Source organism: Coffea arabica, chromosome 7e, assembly GCF_036785885.1.
Source record: "Coffea arabica cultivar ET-39 chromosome 7e, Coffea Arabica ET-39 HiFi, whole genome shotgun sequence".
NCBI classification, from domain to species: domain Eukaryota; kingdom Viridiplantae; phylum Streptophyta; class Magnoliopsida; order Gentianales; family Rubiaceae; genus Coffea; species Coffea arabica.
In genome coordinates this window covers 18,898,989-18,918,517 of record NC_092323.1, presented here as the reverse complement: position 1 = coordinate 18,918,517, position 19,529 = coordinate 18,898,989, and the positions used below count along the sequence as shown (strand labels likewise).

General features: G+C 33.9%; 1 non-coding gene across 1 annotated transcript; it reads right to left on the bottom strand.

Annotated features, from left to right (window-relative positions):
* Nucleotides 1-14,397: 14,397 nt before the first annotated feature.
* On the bottom strand, nt 14,398-17,952 carry LOC113701581 (uncharacterized). The gene is made up of 3 exons (XR_003450940.2): nt 17,299-17,952; nt 15,679-16,946; nt 14,398-14,678 (listed from the first exon to the last, which is right to left on the bottom strand). It is a non-coding gene; the product is annotated as an uncharacterized protein (transcript).
* Between the last annotated feature and the right edge of the window lie 1,577 nt (nt 17,953-19,529).

The following is a 19,529-nucleotide window of genomic DNA, read 5'->3' as shown; positions in this document are numbered from 1 at the left end:
GAGGCAATAGTGTATCAACCTTATCTCACTTTATGTCTCAAAAAACCTTCTTATCTCGTTTAAAAGTTAACAAGATTGACATGAGTAAGAGTCCTTGGAATACTAATACGAATTAGAATTGGAAAGCATTCATTGAAAATTATTTTGTGGAGTCAGATTTGAAAGCAACAAGATGTATATCACTTTTTGTGCTTCTTTTGTACGATGCAGAATTGGCATTCTAATTTAGAACACTAAAGGTTCCGTAGATTATACCCAACATGGTAGTGATGGAGAAAATGCCCACATGAAAAAAATGTATTTAGTGAATGCGTTTTTTAAGTATTGCATTTAATTTGCTGAATGTGTTTTTTTTAAGAAATAAATGCTTAAATCAAATATTATATTCAGTGAATATGTTTTTTGAGTACATGTTACATTTGCCAAATACATTTTTTACTCTTTTGGAAGAGGTTTGAAAAATATCATCACTCTTTGAAAGCTATTTTTAAAATGTCTCATCCTGTGAGAGCTCACTCGGCCGCGATTGTAAACACTAAGGCACTGTTTGGATTGAAGGAAAAGAAAAGAAAAGAAAGGATAGGACTCTAGTGAAAACGAAAGGAAAGGAGAGGAGAAGCAAGTAGATTCCATTCATCTTTTATTTGGATTAAATACGAAAGAAAAAGAAAGAAAACATTAACAATATTGTTTGGATTAGAGAAGAAGAAGGGAAAGGAAATTATCATGTGTTAGTTACATTTTTATTCACAATAATTTAAAAGCTTAATTTAAAACACATTAATTTTTTTAATCTTATTTGGATTAAATAGGAAAAAAAAGAAAGAAAACATTAACAATATTGTTTGGATTAGAGAAGAAGAAGGGAAAGGAAATTATCATGTGTTAGTTACATTTTTATTCACAATAATTTAAAAGCTTAATTTAAAACACATTAATTTTTTTAAAAAAATTTAAAAATTTTATTTATTTTGGTGTCTTATCCCTCCATTTCCACCCACTATTGGATGGAAAGTAGATTAACAAAAAATAACTAAATTTTATCCTTTCCTTTCCCTCATCACAAACCAATTCATACATCAAAATTCTTATCCCTCCATTTCTTTTTCTTTCCTTTCCTTCCTATTCCCTCAAAGCAAATAGTGCCTTCGTGCTGTGGAACCCAAAACTAAATTTAAGATGAAGAGTGCTATGGAAACCAAAACTAAATTTATTTAAGATAGTACTTCAGAGGACATGTGATTTAAATTTCGGCAAATGATAAGCATTTATTTTCCTATCACAATAAGTTTCTTCTAAGCAAAAAGGAAGGGTTCATGTAAACCTTTTTGTGTCATTTTTATAATTTCTATTTTACCCTCCAAATAAAGGGCAAAATGATACCGTCATCTTCCTAAAATAAATACACACAAATACATACATACATCCCCATTTTTCTAACCTAACAAAACTCTCAATAAGACAATAACTACCAACAACTTCCCATCCAAACAAAAAAGGAAAAAGAAAAACACAATTCTTCCATCTATATTTCTAAAAAAAAAAAATAACCTCCAACAACTACTAAAAATTTTAATAATTTTTCCTTTTAAAATATTTTTTTCTTTTAGATTTGTACACACATAGGGTGTGCCATTTCCACTAGTAACAATTATGCCCTCTGCTGGTGAATGACTGGTCCTATAAACGACATATTTATCATTTTAAAAGAAATTCGATCTGTTATTAGAATAATTGTTGTGGCATTGTCATTTGTCACTAAACTAAAAATTTACCCCATCCAAATTAATGGCTGAGGTGGAAAGAGGCATATAATATGTGCTGTACTGTTAAATATAGCCTGAGAATATATTACGATTAGTGGCGATCATTATGGGCTAATTATTCCCTTATTTGAGTTATTCTATATCTTATAATGGAAAACGGGGCAGAGCTGTTAATGGCCATGATTTGGGCTCAACAAATTGTGCGGTTCAGATCACAAGTTGTGCATCGATTTTCACACCGTATGTGGGACCCACAAAATTTTGTACTAAAGTTACACGTTGTGCAAACAAAGTTATGCTGTGTGCAACCAAAGTTATGCGTTGTTGAAAATGGCCAAAACCGTTGGGGACGGTTGCAGCCCCTTGTCCCTTAATGTAATCAAAAATAAATATACATGCATTAATTGATTTCTTATAGCTCAGTGAAAAAATTATGCCATAGACAACTTGAAATACTCCAAAGTCAGCTCTTAAGTTATCCAATTAACTTTGGCAAAATTTAATTGTTTTGTTATGGGCTTTTTATTTGGGTTCTAAATTGTTTTGTTTTCATCTCAAAGTATAAAGGCTACAAAATGAAGATACTGGGAGATGAGCAGGCTAGCATAAAATTCACTTAGAAAGTAATTAGCACTATTTGATTAGATGTGCAACTGCAATTAAGATATGGCACTTATCTCTTTGCTTGTTAATTATGTTATCTCTAACATTATTCCATTTTTGTTAAGCACATTTAAAGAACCTTGCCCTCCTATAATTTTGCCTAATTTGCTACTGTGTTTTGTACTTACAAGCACTTGAGAGAGAGAGAGAGGTTTGACTAGTAAATAAAAGAACAAAATGAAGAAGGGAATATGCTTGGTTGTCTTGAATTTTATTATTTTTTAGCACAAAAAATCTAATCTAAAGTGAGACACATTTAATATGGACCCTACAAATTTGATTGATTCACAATGAAGTGCAGAGACTTAAAAGAATCAATAAACAGTACCAATTGGAGAAGGGAATTATGCATGGTTTGTATTCTATATATAATTTTCTATGCAAAAAACTACAACATACTTTACATTGACCCCTCAAATTTGATGAATTTACAATTAAATACAAAGACTAGGAATCAACAACCTTAGATCCCATTTATATAGACCGAGGATGATGTACTGTAAATTATTTCAACTTAACTACTGTAATAAACATATTGCATGGTTAGAAGAGTTAAGATATTATCCCTAATTACCATGTATTTGAACTTGTTTGACTTCCAAATTTTTGTAAAAGATTAAAAATACTAAGATACAAATAATTAATGCATTTTTTTTTATGAAATTCTATTTTAACCCTCAAACTTCTGTTTCTGATGTCGCACCCCTTACCATCTTCAACTACACCAAGTTTCTCCAATCACTAACCAGAAAAAAAAAAAGAAGATATTTGAACCAAATAAGTGGGGAGATCGTCTTAATCTCGTCAATACTACAGGGATATATATCTTTGTAATTTTGGACTAATTCAAAGCGTTACTATTCAAACTGCGTATTTATGTTGATAGCTATTTTAGGGGTACAATTGACATAGAATTTCCTAACAAGTGATATACCTGAAAGAAAGTGTTTTTGTTTGGCTAACTTGAGAAACAATGTGCCAATTAAGGGACTATACGCTAAATACACCATAATCACTTTTGGCAAATGGCCACCAGTAACAAAATTTTCTTTGATATTAGTGTCAGTTGCAGAGAAATAAGAATAAATTAAAATAACAAGACAATTATCCTGCCCTCTTCTCTGAAAAAATTATTTTTTCTTACAAAAAAAAAAATTAAACCAAAACACATTGCTGCTAGCTAAAATATTTAATTAGAAAGCCCCCAAAATAGACTTTATTTGAATTAGACAGCCTCCAAAATAGACATTATTTCAATATTTCTTTCTCTATAGATAGCTCAATAGTACATAATATCTCCTTTCTTGAAGATACAAGGGCACCAGCATAAAAGTATGTCCCTTCTCCTATACCATCCTATCTCCACAGAAAAAAAAAAAGGCCAGACAAATTTTTTTACATGGATAATTCAACAAGAGATCTAGTGAAAAGGAAGAGAAGAAAGGAGGTGGTGATAGTGGTGGTGGTGGCTTTGCTGATGGTGATGATGCTTATTTGTTTCTCTCTCAACCTGCCTTTGAAGATAAAGAAAGTCATCCACTGAACATGGAAGCCTAAGAGGACCATTTACTTGGTAGCCATACACTTCATGAGCTTTATCAAGAAGCCTCTGAAAAAGAGGATGGTAGAGATATGATATTGGAATTACAAAACGTTGAAATCCCTTGTTGCCTTCATCTTCCAATCCCACTTCAACCGCAAGAAATCCTTTCTTCACCTTCATCTTCTTTACCTCTTGCATTCAATTTGATGCTTTTTTGGCCCCTAAGATGTGAAATTGATGTGGGAGATTCTTGAAGCTTGGCTTCTATGGGGGAAATTGTGGTGCTTATATAAACAAAACTACTTGAGCATACATATATATATATATAAAGATGAAGAGGGGAATTAGGTTTGTTATTGCTTTGGTCTTTAGTAAAAGTTGTGGACGTGTGTCTGCCGTATCAATACGGAATCATTGTGGTCTACTTGACTTGGATTCTTATCTTTTTCTTTTAGAGGTCTTCGCATTATTGAGCTTTAGTGGGCAAAACTATTAAAACAGTTTCCAAAGCTTCACTATCAAAAAGTCATGATTTTGTTGTTTAAAGTTAAAATTGAACTAATTTTCAAAGCTATGACTCATAGTAGTCACTAAAAATAAATAAATAAATAAATAGTAGTCTCTAAACGTTGGTTTAATTTCACTTTGCAACCTTAAACAAAGTTCTTATTCCCATTTTAATCCCTAAATTTCAAATTTGACACATTAGTTTGTAAGATATGAAATTTGTCCCACTTAAGTAAAGTCGTTGATGGAAGTGAGACATATTTTATACTTAAGTGGAACAAATTTTATACCTTAGCGATTGTGGAGGGATGGGTTTTATACTTTAGAAATTAAAATGAGACAAATCCTATACTTTGAGGAGCAAAGTGCAATAAATTTTAAAATTTAGAGATTAAAATGTTCTATTTTAAAGTTTAGAAACATTGTGCAGACTCTAATATGCTTGTGAACTAATATAACTTTGTATCCCTAACTTCCTAAACTACAATTGTAGATAAAAATGCACCCTATGCTCTCAAATTCCTCCCATCTCAGTCCAATGGTTGGCCACGTAAGTGATACTAGCGTGGACAAAAAAAAGCCTGTGTATACCACACGTTGCAAATGAATATTTGTACCTTCTAACTTATGTCTGATTCTCACTTTACACCTAACCTTCAATTTTGTGATACATTACACCTCAAACTTTGAAATCCATTACAATCAAATCATGAGCAAAACTAATAGAAGTAAAAAGATCTCCATATTCTTCATCAATAGCAGCACAAGTTTTTTAATCGGAGGTTCTTGTTTTTCAATTATAACTTGGCTATTTCATCATCTTTTTGCACATCAAGTTCAGCAATCCGTTCACTGATTTGCTATATATACAGCCATGTTCTAGGTCAACCCAATTGGAATCTCCAAATTGCCTGAAACAACGTAAATGCGCCACTACAAGAAAATGGGCTTTTTGCAACGCTTTTGCTGCGGCACAAGGAGAAAGTGCGGCAAATAAGCAGTAAATTTCAATTTGTGCTGCAAATTTCCCAGCGGTTCATAATTTTTGCATAAAAATGACATAGTTTTGATAAAAACCCATAAAAGAAAAGAAAATAAAGCCCAAAAAAGGGGGGAAAAACGATGTTTTAAAGATAACTAAACACCTAAATACCTAAATACGCAAAAATCTGATCCTTTCCAAAGTCTGAAAGCAAACAACCTAATTCCACCTCTCTCTCTCTCTCTCTCTCTCTCTCTCTCTCATCTCTCAATTCCCTTTGATTTCTAATGATGCAGTAGAAATACCTTCGGTTCCTAATTCCTGGTCAATTAATTTTTGTGTTTGTTTCTTAGTTTTATATCTGCAATAGAAATATCAAACCGAATTTTCTTTCAGTTTTAGGTCGTTTTTTGAAAGGTGAATAAATTGGATATCCTCGGTTGGATTTGGTTCTCTATCGATAAACCAATTGTAGCTTTGAGACAACTCAATCAACAATTCTATGAGCTCTTCTGGTTCAAAGGCAAGGTAATTAAGCTCAATTTCTTTGTGATATTTTCACTTTACTCATTTTAACTTGTGGTATTTGCTATCGATATTGCTGATTAAATTGCTCTTTGACATTCCTTTGTTTGTCTCCTTCTAAATTTCTGGGGCTATCTGGTCTCATACTTAATTTGCTTGCTTTTTTATCCTCTTCTCTTACCTGCTTTGGATATGCCGCATCGTATATATGCATATGCCGTTTCGCTTCAGTGACTACTTTTTATTTTTTGTTAGAAGCTAAGATGTTGTTCTAATAACACCACATCTTTATTGTCCTTCCTTATGCGTCATTTTGGTTATGATTTGATCTTTAGTGGCTGTTTGACCAATATGTTGCTAGTTGCTTGTGAGTTATATTACTGCACATGCTAGTGCTTGATTATCGTTTGGAAACTTTGAAAGCTTTCTTATCATGATAATTTTGCTATAATACCTATATCCATCTCCAGTCGTTTGCCTTAGCCATACCAATATTCAGTCATCAGTAAATTTTGAAGTCTCGATTGATTATCCATCCAGTTGAGTTAATATAGAATTCTAAGTTGGAACCTGAAAGCATCAAGGATGGAAAATTGAGGCATCTGGCAGACTCTTTAGCTTGGAAGCATTTTAATGACCGGCACCCAAGTTTTGCTAGTGATCCTCGCAATGTTCGTCTTGGACTTGCAGCAGATGGATTTAACCCATTCAAAGCAATGAACAATAAAAACAGCACCTGGCTAGTGATTTTAGTGCCATATAATTTACCCTCATGGATGTGCATGAAGCAAACATCATTTATGTTGTGTTTGCTAATTGATGGGCCTAAAGCTCCAGGTAATGATATTCACATATATCTTCAACCAGTAATTGATGAATGGAATAAGTTTTGGGATCCAGGGGTGCCTACTTATGATGCAGCTAGTAAGCAAATGTTTTACTTACGTGCTGCACTACTTTGGACTATCAATGATTTTCCAGCTTATGGAAATCTATCTGGTTGGAGTACCAAAGGGAAGTATGCATGCCCTTGTTGTAATAAAGATGTTCAAAGTCAATGGTTGATGCATAGCAAAAAATATTGCTATTTGGGTCATCGTCGATTTCTAGCTATTGATCATCCTTATCGTTTAAATCGAGCACAGTTTGATGGGACAATTGAGAAACATTCTAGACCTGTTCAATTATATGGGTTTGAGATTTTAGAACAACTAAGAGATTTTAGAAATGAATTTGGAAAGGATCAACCAGTTTCTTCAGCTAAGAAAAGGAAAAGGAGGACTAAAGATAATAATGACTCTGAACAAAGTCCCATATGTAGGTATAATTGGAAAAGATTGAATATATTCTTTCAGTTACCGTATTGGGTGGATAATTTGCTTCCACATAATCTGGATATAATGCATATTGAGAAGAATTTCTTGGAGAATCTCTTGTGGACACTGTTGGGGATGGGCAAGACAAATGATGACATTAATGCTTGATATGATCTAAAAGAAATGGGGATAAGAAAGGCACTTCACCCACAATCTAAGGGTGACAAAGTGTTTCTTCCACCTGCATGCTTCACAATGAGCAAAGATGAAAAAGAAATTTTTTGTAATGTGCTAAAAACTGTCAAGGTCCCTGATGGTTATGCATCAAACATTTCGAGGTGTGTGAATATTAAAGAACGACAAATCTCTGGGTTAAAGAGTCATGATTGTCACATATTAATGCAACAATTGTTATCCATTGCTGTGAGAAGAATATTACCTAAACATGTTTGCAGAATTATCATTGAGTTACAAGATATATTTAGGCAATTATACTCGAAAGTGCTTACTGTAGTTGATTGTGAAACTTTGGAGGACCGTACTCCACTGGCCCTTTGTGAACTTGAGAAGATGTTTCCACCTCCATTTTTCAATATCATGAAGCATTTGCTTGTTCACTTGCCTGAAGAGGCGAAACTTGGTGGACCATTTCAATTTCGGTCTATGTATCCCATTGAGAGGTAAAAGATTATCAACTTAATCTATGTACATTGAAAAATCACCACCGATATTAATATAAATTCTATGCATAGATATCTATGTACTTTGAAAAATTATGTACGGAGTCGAAGTCACCCTGAAGGTTCAATAGCAGAGGGCTACTTGGCGGAAGAATGTATGACATTCTGTTCCATGTACTTGGACAATATTGAATCAAAGTTGAATCGCCCACCTAGGAACTATGAAGGTGAATATTTAAATAGACAGATTGGCCGTCCCTTAGGAAAATAAGAGGTCATCTATTTAGATGATGTTTCTTGGGTTCAAGCTCATCGTTATGTTCTTGGAAATCTTGAAACTGTTGATCCTTTTCGCAGGTAAGTTCACAGTTTATCAAACTTAATAAAAAACTCATGAATTATTGCTTTCATTAAAGTATTTAATGACTAATGTAGGGAGCATAAGCATTTGCTAAAACTGGAAAAACCAAGCATGTCAAACTATGAAAGGGAGAAAATTCATAGTGAAACATTTTACAAGTGGTTTAAGAAGCATGTAAGTTTTAAATTCAGTAATGAATTTAATTGAGCTTCATTTTCATATATTTAATATTCTCTAGAGTTAACATACAATAACAGTTTTTGTTCAAAACTTGTAGGTTGAAGATTTGGAAAAATCTAATAGTTGCCATGATTATTATAAAGAAATTGCTTATTTGGCTGCTGGTCCTGATAAATGGGCAAAAAGCTATTCTGGTTATATTGTTAATGGTTTTCGTTTCCATACTAAGAAGAGTGAGATGAGAAGGCAAACTCAAAATAGTGGTGTATTTGTGAATGCTAGTGCCAATAGTTTCGCTAGTACAAAGGATAAGAACCCTATATCTGGAATTTTAGAATACTATGGGGTCTTAGTGGATATTGTTGAGTTGAGATACTCAAATGACATTAAATATGTGATGTTCAAGTGTGATTGGGTTGATAATGTCACTGGAATGAAACAAGATGAACACAACTTCACACTTGTTAACTTTGATCATATATTGTACAAGCAAAACACGAAGAATGATGAGCCTTTCATCCTTGCCTCTCAAGCACAGCAAACTTGGTATGTTTGGGATGCATTGGAACCTGAATGGAATATAGTTGTCAAGATGACCCCTCGAGATCTTTTCATTATTGATCCAGAAATTAACATATGTGAAGATATCCAGGATGAGCATTCTGCTTGGCAATATGTTAATAACAATAATTCTGAGGATAGTAATGTTTCATGGGTTAAGGAAGGTGTTGATGGAGTTATACTTGATGCACAAACTACAAAATCCAAGGCACACGTTGCTAAAGTTGATGATGGATTCTTCTCTGATGAGGATAATCTTGGGATTGGCAATACGATTGATGATACAAGTGATGATGATGATTTTTTTGATAAAGCCCAACAAGGAGACAAGGCTGATGATTGACTCTAATTTTGGAATATAATCCTAACATTTTGTTATATGAAGTTTAGAATGCCAATATTAGATGAAGTTATTGATTAGTATGAAAAATATTAATTGTGGGATCATTTTCACTGCCTTGGATGTCAATTTATAATTCCTTATGTTCATATTAGTCTCCTTGATAACCTGTATTCTACTTCTTTTTTTAGCAAGTTGGTAAGCAGAAAAAATTGATTTCTTGCCTTTATATTGGTGACTTTTTTGCGACGCAAGTTTTTGTCGCATGACATTGTGGACATTTTGTAGCGCATTTTTTGTGCCACAAGTAGAGCGGTGACACTCAAATTGGCGTCGCAAAGAGTGATGCAAATGCATGCGACATATTGAAAAATTGTGTCGTTTTCTTTTGTAACGGCTACTTTTGTGACACAATTTAATTCCGTCGCATTTGTGCCGCAAAAACGTTTTCGCGGCAGTTTTTTGACTTTTTGCAGCACAATTCTGGCGTCGTGAAAAATCAGTTTTCTTGTAGTGTGATACAACATTAAGCATCAGGCGAAGGGGAATTAGTGGTGCTATTCTCCAAATACAGAGGACTAATTCACTTCACAAACTTGATGCTGGGAACATCTCAAGAATCTTCTGCCATGGTTAGGATTGGATTCATTCTTGCACAAAGGATTCTAATTTATACCCAAGATTTTCCCTTTTTTTAAGTTGTGAGCTTTATTTTTCTTTGTCGGGCATCTAAGTTTCTTTTGAACCCAAAGAATAGATATACAAATCTAGTGTATTGGCAAAGAAGGTAAAGTTTCCTTCCTCTTGTTTTATTTTTTACCCTCTCTTCTACTGATATGCAAATGCTATACTAGTGCATCGTGTGCACACTCCATATTTCCATTAGTTTTTTTTCTTACCAAGTTAACTATTACACTTGGGATAGATCAGGGGCGGAGCCAGAAAGAAATCTTAGTGGAGGCAAAAATAATACTAAATTTTTTTATTTACTCTTTTTCTAGTTTTTTCAGCAAAAAAATAAATAAATTCACCAACAAATACAAATGATACGTATAATCCATGAAAAACGTAAAAAAATAAACTCAAAATTATTAATGTATTAATAATTTTATTTCAAAAGCAAACTAAACTATTTACAATTGCTCATGACGAGTTTTCAAATTTTGATAACGGTTTACAATTTTCTCATTTTGAACTTCACGAAGTATATTTTTCTCAATATAAGTAACTAAACAATCATTCATCCAAGTGTCTCCCCAAACAATCATTTAGCAGGTAATTCATCGAAGTTAATCCCCAAGCAATTTCTTTTATTGTCATTTTTTGCACTTTCATTATCCTTGGCTTCTTCTTTATTAGATGACTCTTTTTCCATTGATTTCCTCTTGAAATATCTCTCCATAGCTAAAGAAATTAAAATCAATATATAAGATACTGATCCAATTAAAATATTAAATGTACAATAAAATCTATCCAAAAACTATTTCACAATTTAAAGTTATTTGTTGATTACTAATTTAATATATCAAATCAATAATCACAACATATGAACCTAATCAAGTCAATTAGATAAAATCTCAAAAGAATCCATACAAGAATAATTTAAAAGTTAAAATATATGTCAAATGGCCCTCTATTCATCATTTCATTAACTCCAATATAAGAAACTAATCAAGGAAAATAAAAATAAATTATATATCCATAATCCATAAATGCACCATTTCACAAGTTAAAATATTTATCAAATAACCCATTTATTAGTTGTTACATTAACTAATCAGTTTTCAAATTTATTTAAAACAGTAATAGTCTCATGCTCTAGAAATATATTTGCAAACAAATTTAAAATAATAATAATAAGAAGTAATTGTTTAGAAGTTAGAACCTGATTTTGATGGTCAGATGGTCTTTTAAAATTGGTGGAAAGAATTGCAAATCAGTGGCAGAGTTGTAGATGGTCTCCCGGTTGTGGCTCTGTTGGGGTATTGAGGGGAAAATAGGAAACCAGAAATTAGAGGACTCAATTGGGAATAAGAAACCAGAGGACTAAATGACGGAGAAAGGAAAACGGACTAAATGACGGAGGAAGAAAATTGGGAATAAGAAACCAGAGGACGAAATGACGGAGGAAGGAAAATAGGAACCAAGAAAGAGACGTCGGGTATGGAATAAGAATTAAGAAAGGTGGGAAGTGGCCAAGTGGGGTCAAAAAAAGTGGGACCAATAAATTGTGTATTAAGAAAGAGAACTGTCGGTGATTGTGGCCTGGGGTGAAAAATTGGAACATAGTAAATAAAATTTGGGAAGTGGCTAAGTGGAGGTATAGTCAAAACTAAGTTAAATATGTATATATATTATAAGGATTTAAGGGGGGCAGTGGGGGCCCGTTCCCCTAGTGCCCCCACCTTAAATCCGCCCCTGGGATAGATCAGAGAACTTAAGATCGATGAAATATATCTAAATCTAAAGTTTAGTAGTACAAAATACAATTTGAGCACAGGTCAGCGAGTGCAAAATGAAATTAATCCTTTTTAATAATGTACGATTGCTACACTAGTATGTTGTCTGCATGGTCCTTACATCCCTTAGTTTTACGTATTGTGTGAACCGTTTGACTCAAATGAGACAGATCAGAGAGTTTAGAGTAAAAAGTAAAAATCGAATACAAGATAAGGGGTTCAATTAAAGTGGAATTAATCCAATATTTTTTGAATTTGTTCCGGTGGAGAAGGGAAAATTTTGAGGTGTTTAAATTTGTTTGGGTAGTGTTTGTGATAAATTTGTTTTGATCCATTTGATGGTTGAGAAGTCTTAAAAAGAAAAATCATAGATTGTATATGGCAGGCTATTCAAACCTTAATCACGCTAGGGAATTGAACTCCAACCTGATAGATTAGGATTCGATCTTGACTGTCAGATTTGAAGTAGAGAGAAGAAACACGATATAGTACTCATACAAACTTCCAGCATTTATTACAGAAGGAACGAACTGCTGTGATTTTTCTCCTTAAAGCTCCCATCAAAACAATAAAAGTCCTCTAATCGCCTCACATACCTGAGCAATAAGGCTTGAATTAGGTCTGGCTTAATGTAGCCAGTCCAAAGAAGCTAGAGATAATTTTAGTTACTAGATCGACATATTCTGATTCTAGACTTTTTGCACGATTAAATGAGCACCATGTTGAGGATTTATAGAGACTTTAACGATCGGGGCTTGGACATAGGATGGGGAGAGCTCAAAGGCTTAACTTCGTGGAATTAGTTTTTTTTTTTTTTTTTTTTTTACAACGATAATATTTATATGACCTAATCTATTTTATTCTATAGGGAGAAGGAGCCCAAAAAGACTATGTAAGGAGCTAACAACGATAACATTTGTCGAATTAGTTGCCATCGCCATTATTTACTCCAAAAAATAGAACAATTCGGATGGATTTACAATATTTCATCAAATTCCTCAATCCAAATGAAGCCAATCAGAAATCTAAAGCTGATTTCTAAATGAATTGAATGCATCGAGAATTTAATCAACCTAGAGGCAGTGCAAATAATTATTGTACAAAAAAAATATACTTTCTCATTTCAGAAATCTTATCGTTTTTTGCTACCATAAATGTCTATATAATAAGACACTTGTAGGCCTTCTACGATTACTTTTATTTAGACTCGTAACAACTCCACTGTTCTTAGCGTGCTCTGAAGTTCCTATTGCCCTTGCTGCTATTCGTTGCCTCAGCAGCCATCCATTGTTGCCGCTGCTAAACTGCTGCCACTGCCATCAAGTATTGATCTATATCTTCATGACATACCAGAGCCATTGAACTTCAAGGTACTCTTTCTCCATTACTCAATGCGTCATTGATAAAACATACTATCTTGTGACTCACAATTCCATGATATTAAAATAATCATAGACAAATCTTCTTCTTCAAATTTGAATTTTGTGAAACCTTGTCTTGCATGCCCACCAATATTACGTGCCTGATGTGAAAAAAAAAGTATCACTCTTTTTTTTTTTTTGTGCTTTTTTAATGCTTCTTTTTATGAGGCAAATACCTAGGCCAATTTGTTGCTGCTATATTTTTTTTAATATTGCAACTAGTATTGACACCCTCTGTTTTGTAGGCACATTCATATAATTCACATAAGCCTTAAAATTTTGTCCCGATTTTGTGTTCAAATTATTTAGGGAAGCCAACTATTCCTTGGCTATTAGTCCTGTTGCAAATCCTTTCTCCACCGTCATTATTGCTTTCTTATTTTTATTTTTTTTATTTACTCCCACATTCAAAAGGAGGACCCTTAGCCAAAACCCAATGTTGTATGTTTGAAATTGGAAAAGATGCAACCGCAAACTTTTATAAAAGTCTCATCTTGGCCTCAAAAGTCGAATCACTCTCAAGGTTCAATGAAAAAAATCTTACTGAGGCTCGAGTAGTCCGTTTGTTTAAGATCAATGAGAGTGTCTCATCAAGAGTTGAAAACTCCATCGGTTCAAGCTTCAATAGAAGACCCACTATAGCTTTAGAAGCCCATTCACAAAACTTCAGTGAAGGTTTTGCCAAGACTTTGAGAAACCCATTCATTCAAGTTTAACAAGAGTCTCACGAAGGATTGAGAAGCATTCCATTTACATACAGCTTCAATGAAAACCTTATCACTGTTTAAGAAGTTTGTTCACTCCACCTAGATGATTTTGGGCCGGGTCACAGTTTTCAATCAATCTGTTTTAACCAGTTTTTCTCTTTTCTTGTATTTTTTGCGCATTGAAGCTAATAAAAGCAATGGTGATCTTCAACGAACACACCTCTCCAAGCAAAAAGTTTTGCTAATTGCCAATAGCCATAATAATTATGCTGATAAGGGGACACGATCAGTGGCGGAGCTAGGAATTAACTTTGGGGGGCGAGTCTATAGCAATGAAAGTAAAATATATTTACAAAAAAAATAATGTGAACATATATACCACAAGATTAGAAACAACCATATATAGAATGAAAATTACTTATACGCTTCACATATACAAAAATATTATCATATTTACAAATCTATTTGACTGTGTGGGACATATGAAATTGTGCACGACGACTTTTAATTTTATCAAAGTCATCAATGATTGAATTTATATCAAAAGTTCTAGCAATTTCTTTCTCAATATACATTATCATAGAGTTAGCAAGAAAGTCTTCATCCATCCTAGAACGCAAACAAGTCTTGATGATTTTCATAACAGAAAATGCATGCTCTGTTGTACCTGTTGAAACAGGAAGAGTCAAAATAAGACGAACCAATCTATCAATAAGAGTATAACACATTGACTTTCTTGTCTTTGCTAACACTTACCACAACTTCTGAAGTGATGACAAATTTTGAAATTGAGAATTACAGGAAAACTCAATCTGGAAAAGCTCTAATTCAGTTCTTAAGTGTAACTTCTCTTGATCTGTGAAGTCAGCTGAATAAAACTTGTTTGCAAGTTGACAAATTTGTTCAATATTGAAAGCCTGAAAATTATCTTTGGGGTGCAATGCTGAACTAAGAATAAGCAACTCTATTACATCTTCCTTAAACCTATTCTTCATTTCAAGTATTTGAGAATCAACCGTTGCCAAAAACACATCAATCCTGTAGTGATGTTCCATGGTAATTGGATTATTTTGTTTTCGAATTCTTCCTCGACCTGCTTTATAAATGACATTCATATCAGGCATCTCTATATTTCGTGCATCACAAAATGTCTTTACATTGGTGAACAATTCATTCCATCCATTATCTCTGTAACTTTGAAGTCGATCCTTTGTTACTGAAACCAATTTAAGGGCATTCAAAATATCTTGAGATTTGCATTATAAAGCTTGAGAAAGTACTTGTGCAAATCCTAAAATGTCCCTCATCATATGCATAACAAGAACAAAATCAAAGGATGTCATGAAATCGTAAACTCTGTCAGCTTCACTTCTTTGAGTTGATGTATTTCCATAATTGATAACATCAATTAGGACAGAGCAAATGTCTTCATATTCTGTGAATAAGCTACAGATAGAACTAAAATGAGACCCCCATCTTGTAGTCCCTGGCCGTTTTAAGGTACCAATCTGATTCTGACCCCTACCAGTCTCAAGTTCATCAATAGCAATCAATTCAGCAATTCTAGCAGCTCTAGCAACTCTAAGTTGGTCCACACGTTTGCAAGAAGATGAAATTAAATTTATAAGAAGAGATAAGTATGTAAATAATTGTTCCACAGGAATTACCTCTTGAGATGTTGGTACCAATGTTAATTCCAGTCGATGAGCAAAACAGTGAATATAATATGCATAGAGGCACTCCTGAATAAATAATGCTTGCAGTCCATTCCATTCTTCATGCATGTTACTAGCTCCATCATATCCTTGGCCACGAATGTTTTGCACACTAAGATTATGGCGAGAAAGGACATCACATATCTCCTTCTTCAAAGTCAAGGAATTGGTTTCGTGCACATGAACAATGTCAAAAAATCTCTCTCGAATATAGCCTTGCTTGTCCACAAATCTAATAACAATAGCCATTTGCTCTCTTTTTGATCTATCTTGAGCCTCATCAACAAGTATAAAAAATTTTGAATCACTAATCTCCTCTCAAATATACTTTTGTATCTTGCTCGACTAAATGGACAATATCTCCTTTTGGATCGCAGGAGAAGTATAAGATGCATTTCGAGGAGCATTATCGAGGACCACAACAGCCACTTTTTCATTATAAGAAGACACGTGCTTGATCAACTCAATAAAATTAGCTCGATTGTTAGAATCTAAACTTTCATCATGACCCCTAAAAGCCACCGCTTGAAATGCACACCATTTTGCAGCATCTATGGAAACTTGAAGTTGCAACCGATTTTTTGCAACCTGCTCAGAATTTTGCTTCTCAATAATTTTATCAAGATGTTGCAATGAGTTTCCCAAATCATGATAGCATTGCATTGCCACTTTGTGTGATGAGTTAGGATATTTTCCAATGTGATTTAAAAAAGCACAATTTTTTCCATCATTTACCTTCTTCCATGATCTAAATCCATTAGTTGTGAAGGCCATTGATCCAAAACGGTCCGTTGGCTTGGAAAAAAGTGAGCAAGGAAGACAAAAGGCAGCATTTTTTGTTGGAAAAAATTCCAACCAATCTGGAAACAATTTATACCAAGAGAAAAGGAAACGTCGGCCCTTCTTGTCAACAACCATTGATTCAATCGGAAGCTCAAGTTGGTATGGCCCAAACTTAATACATGCTCTCCGTACCTCATCCCTTTGATGCTCTAGATATTCCCAAATGGATTTTCGCTTTCCAGGATCACGTTCTATGGATGAAATATCAAACTCTAAAGATTCAGCTCTACAAAATTTCTTTGTTTGATGCTTAGGAGAAGAATCACGAAGAGGACAAGGAGTTTCACCACTTCCACTTGGTTCTAGACGTCTTTTCTTGAAAAAATAATCAATTGTCCTATTAGCCATTACCACTATATTTGCAACAAAACAACAACCTGTAATCGAAATAAAATTGATTCAGAAATACTGGTTATGGCCTATAGAGATGGGAATTTGAGCAATGCAAAAGACTAGTTTCCCTAATTCCGTTACAAATTTGGTCATTCAGCCTGACTGAAAAGCCCGGCCATCACCCAAGGAAGCCAACAGGATCCTCAAAATAAAATTAGTATGAAAATTGGAAAAGGAAACCAGTCTCAGAATCAACTAAAATAAATGTTTATCACCCGAATTCAGAAGGCCAAGTACGAAAAACAATACAAGTCCCTCTCGAGCAATTCATCAAACAACTGGCGGGCAAACTTTTTACACCCACATTTCACTAAATAAATGCAATGTCAAACTAACCTGGTAAATGGTAATAGCTTGAAATTCCTGCGACATTGTATCCCCAGAAACGGCTTCACCAGCGGGAGAGAATTAAAGGAGTCTGTCCGTAGGTTATTCTTCTGTGTAATCTTTTTTTTGCGCGGTAGGGAGGAAGTAGTATAATATGCTGCTAGTAGATAGCAGTGAAAGATACCAAGTGTACAGCAGCAAACTAGACAGAGTTGCTCTGCGTTTTTTAAGCACTTCAAAACTCGACGAGGAATTTGATGACTTGCAGATTCAAATTGCCATGTTATTATTAGCAGAGCAATGAGGCCTTCATAAAATGCATGTACATCTCTACCACAACAGAAAAATCCGAGGAGGTGGGCACTGGCCAATGGGTGTTTCCTTTGCCTTTGGGTTTTGATTTCTTGTCTGTAGCCAGTTGTTGATGTGACTCCTTACCATTTTTCACTCGAAAGCCTCCCTTTTAGCTTAGCTTAGCTTCTAACTATGGACAGACACGAAGCAAACAAGTAATCCCACCAAACATATTATTGTTTGGGTCCTTGGGGACAAAGTGAATTTTTTAATCAATTTTTTGGAGGGCAAAACATAATAATAAAAATTTTTTTACTTAGAAATTTTTTTTTAAACAATTGGTGGGGGGACGGTTGCCCCCCGGCCCCCCTTCCCTCCGCCCCTGGACACGATTGTAGGTCCATACCCACGCATGGCATCTATACTAGGAAATACCTAGTCACAATTATCTTGAATTAGAGGACTAGTCTGCAGAAGTTTCTCAATGTGACAATACAAAAGTCCATTCCTAGAAGTCTCACCAAAGTGACCATCTTGGCTAACTTCCTTTCAAACTCTTGACAAATAAATTATTGTCGGCACATTGGAGCATTGTTTTTAAAACTCAATTATGAGTTAGCTACACCAAAAAATGTTAGGAGTGGTTAGTAGATGTCCTTCGAAGAAACAAGGTAATTCGTGAAATTGTGTTATAATATGATTCACTTTTCACGTATGATCAGTGTTTTTAAAATCAAAATGGACCGATTGGTTTAATTAATTGAACTGAAAATTGGCCGTGATATCATTCCAATTGTATACTAAAGCCAGAAATAATGATTCACCCGATCTTTCTCTTTTTAGTTATGATTAGCACTTTTAAAATTAAACTAAATTTGCTAGTTCAACCGATTGAATCAAGAACCGGATATGGCATTAGTCCAATTGTATATTAAAGCCATATGGCATCAATAAGTCTTTCACATTTCACATATGATCAGTGTTTTTAAAATCGAACCAGTAATTCATTAAGTCTTTCACATTTCACATATGATCAATGTTTTTAAAACCGAATTGGATTAGCTAGTTCAACTGGAACTAGCATGACACTGATAACCACTTAAAAATAAAAAGGTGAAAGCTTATACTGGCATCCAACTTCGAACTTTGGATCTTTTGCATTAGAGTTCACACAAATAGCCATTGCACTTCTACAATTTCCATAAAACTAAACAATATATCACTTTCTGACATCTACAAAAGTAATGAAAATTCAAAAGAAGAAACTTTCAATGACCAAAAGCAAACTCAATTCCTCAAAGCCCCTAAGTCAGCATATTCTCTTTTTCTCTTCACTCTGCAATCCCCATTTTCTCTCTAAAGCAATCCCACTCCTTCGATTTCAGATTTCCATGGCTAATATATTCAGTCTCCTCTATAAACTATTCTTCAATCTCCATTCTCTTATTTATGATCATTCTCCACTCTCGTCTTTTTTACAGACACACTTTTTTCAATCTCCACATTTTCTCGTCAATCATTTGAAGTTTTCTTTCTTTCTTGGGTGCATATTGAGTGTTTTTTTTCTTGGTTTGAAATTCTTAATTGTTTTTTTTTATGAGGCACTGTTTTTTTTTCCGGGTGGTTTGAACTTTTTTTGGAAAAAAATCATTCAAAACATCCCTCACATTTCGTCAAATGAATTTTTTCATCTTTCAATTTTAAAATAATAAATTTATGTTCCTTACAAAATCAAGTTGATAAATTTTGGTACCGACCTAATTTTTTGATTATTTTTTACCGTGAATCCATTACATGACCCACACAAAATCGTTTTTCTTTAGCGATAAAAGGTTAGATCTTATTTGTAATCAAACAAATGACTTGATCCATATTTATTTTTGCCCCTAAAAAAGTAAGATTTGACTCAAATCATATTCATTTTACTTTCAAAAAATGGATCTGGC